The sequence below is a fragment of the Thermobia domestica genome, chromosome 4 (assembly GCF_964235325.1).
Source record: "Thermobia domestica chromosome 4, izTheDome1.hap1.1, whole genome shotgun sequence".
NCBI lineage: Eukaryota > Metazoa > Arthropoda > Insecta > Zygentoma > Lepismatidae > Thermobia > Thermobia domestica.
In genome coordinates this window covers 33,712,096-33,716,833 of record NC_137457.1, presented here as the reverse complement: position 1 = coordinate 33,716,833, position 4,738 = coordinate 33,712,096, and positions in this window count along the sequence as shown.

The window sequence follows — 4,738 nt, the reverse complement described above, 5'->3', positions numbered from 1 at the left end:
AATATCATGTTCGAATAATATGGGAGAGAGAATAAAAGATACTCTCCTAATATATTTAACGGTTCGCTTCTTATTAATTTAACCTCTCGTAATAAATTACTCGGAGCAAATTGTATTTGCGAACATATAAAAAATGTGAACCTACAAATAATTTCGAAAATATTTTAAAAATTGCGAACATATTAAAAATGTGAACCTACAAATAACTTCTAAAATATTTTAAAAAATTGCGATCATATTAAAAATGAATATACGGATATGTTTCCCTTAAGAACCGCCATTATGATTTACCAAGGGCTAAAGACGGACCATTTACTTGTAGAGTTTTATTTGCCTAATTATTGTATGCTTAACTACAATATGTTTGATTCATTTGTTACGATTTTTAACTGTTATACCGATTGTGTACTGAAACATGATCACTTTAAAATCAGTTATACCTAATATATAAATATGTACGATGTACAGAGGGGACTTGAACTGTTTAAGTAAGATCATTTGCCAATAGATGGCATACTACTACGCTTTGGCAACATAGCTGATAATCTTTTAGGAACGCAAATGTTTGAACTAAGACTAGTAGTTGCAGAAAGAAATGTTTTAGTCTTGGGGAGGAGAGGGAGCGCTTTTCCCCAACATTATCGTGTTTTGATAGTAAATATTACTGAATGTTAGTTATTGCGGGGTTTGGTAGCCACATAACGCATACAATAGCTTTAATGTTAAGAAAGAAAGAGAAAGGATGAAAATTTTACGGACCCTCTAAATACATTGGTTATTGAACACTGTCTTTTGATTTGAAAAAACTTGTTGTGTATCCTCGAAGCAAAATGAAATGATGTACGACTATTTGTAGTATAACCGTATAACTGGCGGGGGCCCTTTCCCCTTAGTTATAGGCGACCCTAGATTGAAACAGTATTGTATTACAAGGAAATTATGTAGTCCTATTCGTACTATATCCCTCTAAATAAGTGGCTTTTGCCTCTCAGATAGATTGCCTAGATTTTAGCAGTATTATAGCAAAAGGAAATTATGTACTCCTATTTGTAGCATGTTCCTCAATGAAGGGGCTTTTGCCTCCCAGATAGATTGACTAGATTTAAACAGTATTATAGGAAAATGAAATTATGTAGTCCTATTCGTAGTATATCCCTCTAACTAAGTGGCTTTTGCCTCTCAGATAGATTGCCTAGATTTAGCAGTATTATGGCAAAAGGAAAATTACGTACGACTATTGTAGCACGTAGCTATAACTGGCTGGGGACCTTTCTCTTAGTTACAGGCGACCCGAAATTTTAACAGTATTATATTATAGCAAAAAGAGAATTATGTACGACTATTTGTAGTATAACCGTATAACTGGTGGGTCCCTTCCTCTTAGTTACGGGATACCCTAGATTTAAACAGTATTGTATTAGAATGAAGCGAATTGAAATTATGTATTGGTATTCCTAATATGTTTTTACAATTGTGTGGCTTTTGCCTCCCAGATAGACCATCATAGATTTTAATAGTATTGTATTACAATAAAGCAAAAGGAAATTATGTACGCCTATTGTAGCACGTAGCTATAACTGGCGGGGGCCCTTAGTTATAGGCGACCCTAGATTTTAACAGTATTATATTATAGCAAAAGGAAATTATGTAGGCTATTTCTACCATGTTTTACCAACTGATACCGTGTCTCCCATTAGTTAGTCCCTACAATTGCGTTTTTTTCTGAATAGGTAATAACATGATAATAATTATGTTCAACTGAAGGTCCATATGTGTTGGTGGGTCCCCTTAGGGATTTGTAATATAATGAGCGTATGGTGGTTTACTGATAGAAGAAGAATCAACGATGCCCTCACAAATTATGTTTTATTAACAGAACACAACTGCGATAAGGGTTCTTGGTACTTATTTAATGCTATTAGTAGTATTTAATGGATAAAAAAGAAATATATATCATACTGTACCTTTAAAATATATATATATATATATATATATATATATATATATATATATATATATATATATATATATATATATATATATATATATATATATATTCAGGACTAATAATAAATACGTCAACACGGCGCACGGAGGTAAACTAAACTAAAGTTAATTTAAAATTTCTCCGACAGATGGCATAGAACCACAATTTTCTATTATAGTTGATTTTGTATTAAAGTAATGAAAACAATGATTGAAGAGAATTATATAATGATTAGTACGAGGTTATTCGATGAAAGAAAGAAAAAAATAAGTATAGAAGAAGAAATGTAATTTTACTGTTTTAATATGGTTATTGAAAACACATACACAATCTTATTTTTGTTTCTTGTTGAAAGAATATTTATAAGTTTAAAATTGATATAGAGATGCATAAGGAACCCGATATACATTTCGTTTGTTCATTTATGACCGATTCAAAGTTTGAACTAGAGACAATGCTTATATGAAGCGAACTTAATCATATATTTTATTTTTAATAATCACTTTGTTTGAGATTGTCCGGGTGGAAATTTGATTTATATACAGTGAAAAAATAACTTAATTTGTTTAGTCCGTTAGATTTTGAGGGAAATGGCGTGAAAGATATATTCAAATATTGCAGAATACATTTGAGTGTGGGGAATATTTTATAGCTAACTGGATTGGAGTGACATTGAATAAAACCCGAGATTAAATATAATGCTTATTATTGAAAATTAATTTCCAAACCTTTGCAGCGTTGTTGCTGTAGAGCAATTAAGGCTGATTGCTTATACGGGTAAGCGCACCTGGGATTTGAACCTGCACGCCAGTGGTAGGTCTACGCGGGAATTAAATAAGCAACCCCGGTGTTAAGGTGACTTTGTTTATGCGGATAGGCTTGCCCGGGAATTAAAATTGTACGTCCTAGCACAAAAGGCAATAACATTAAAAAATTATGACATGCGAAATTTCTGGATGAGATGGCAAATATGTTTGCAGTAAAGATGATAGTTTTAGTGAATACGGTACCATGGTTTGTTTGCACCAACGGCAGAAGCATTAAGGGGTTAGAACATGTCGAGCCATTGCAAATTTAATTGATTCACTTTAACAAAATGCGCCAGCCTTAACGTGAAACTTTTAGGATACAACCGGAAATTGAATTCGGGTACGTTAGCACCGTTTATTAAAATATATGACCATACTGTAAGATTTATTAATAGTAGCTTAATTTCAGTTAACCAAGACGTTCAGCAGCATTGATATATGAGACATGACCCTATTAACTAACAATTATTGGAAAATGAACTTGAAAACTTCGAGACGTAGGCTATCGCTTAAGTTAAATTGATTTTGAGGTTGTTGTTTCGTTCAGTAGTATGGGCATATGAGACGTATACCTACATAAAGTGAATTGATTTTACGTTTACTGTTTTGTTCAGTAGCATGGCTATATGAAACTAGTATTTTACCACCACCGGAAATTAAATCCGGAACAGTTTGTACGAATAGCGTGATTATTAGCGTTAATCACTATGTTAGGCTACACAGGAGCGCTAGACTTGATTTAAGAGTGATATTTTTCTTATAGGTTTTTCAGAACAAAAACTGAAAATTAAACATAACTTCTTACATGTCGGTGAAATTTTTTTGTGACGTTTACCCCTTTAAAATTATACATAAGTTGTCCAAGTTAAACAATGTAATAGAGTTTGTGATTATAATAATAGAATTTTATTAGTGTTGATTATAATTGATTCCATTCTGCTGAAAATAATTTGTACTAAGAATACTTTTCTTTATTTTACTTTAGAAAGATGGAAGCACAATCAGAAGCAACTACTTCCGGCGCCTCCTCTTCCGCATTTTCGAACCAGATCCATTGGCTTAACAAAATGGATAACTTATTGTTAGCATGTTAGGGGAAAAAATGTGTTTTTCAAAAAATGATAGCCCACCCTTATGGGAGACCATTTACCACAAATGAATATTGTATGGACAAAATTAAAAATAGAGGGTATAGAAGGTCATACTTTTTGTCAACGACATGTTCGTCAAATAAAAAACAAAAAAAAGATGGCATTCATGTGAAAAATGTGTGAACATTGAACTTTTAAACATTCATACAGAAAAAAAGACAGAAAGTGTGATGATGGGGAAATAATCGGGATACCATGGGACTTATAGGGACGGGTGAGGGAAAAAGAAGAAAAGCAAGACGAAGACAAGGACATGATGGAGAAGGAGGAAGAAGAAATGGAACAGGAAGAGGAATGGGAGGTAGGGGAGGTAATTTTGGGGTTCTAAAAATTTTTTTTGTAAATACTTGTAAATAGAAAAAAAATGTAAATAAATCATGTTTTCTGGGTGAAGGGTAAATTTTGAGTTTCCTTTGCTTTGAATTTTTAAATCTGCCTAACAAAGGTCATAAAATGTCTAACTTTTTTTCCGGGTCATATTGAACTTATAGATACCTTTTATTAAGAGTAACGTTTCGAAGCATAGAAAAAGACATTTTTAGAATAAGAATTGTTGTTAGATTTAAAAAAAACAGGAAAAATCTTTATGCTTTTCAGTACGTTGTACTATTCAGTTAACAGTTACCATTGAAGAGTTTTTTAAAAGCAGGAAAAAAATCTTTATGCTTTTCAGTACGCTTCACTATTCAGTTAACAGTTTCAATTGAAAAGATTTCAATTTTTGCTCTCGTAACTACTTTGATTTCCCTCCAATATCAAATTGTACTTGAGTTTTCCTTTTATTTTTTTAA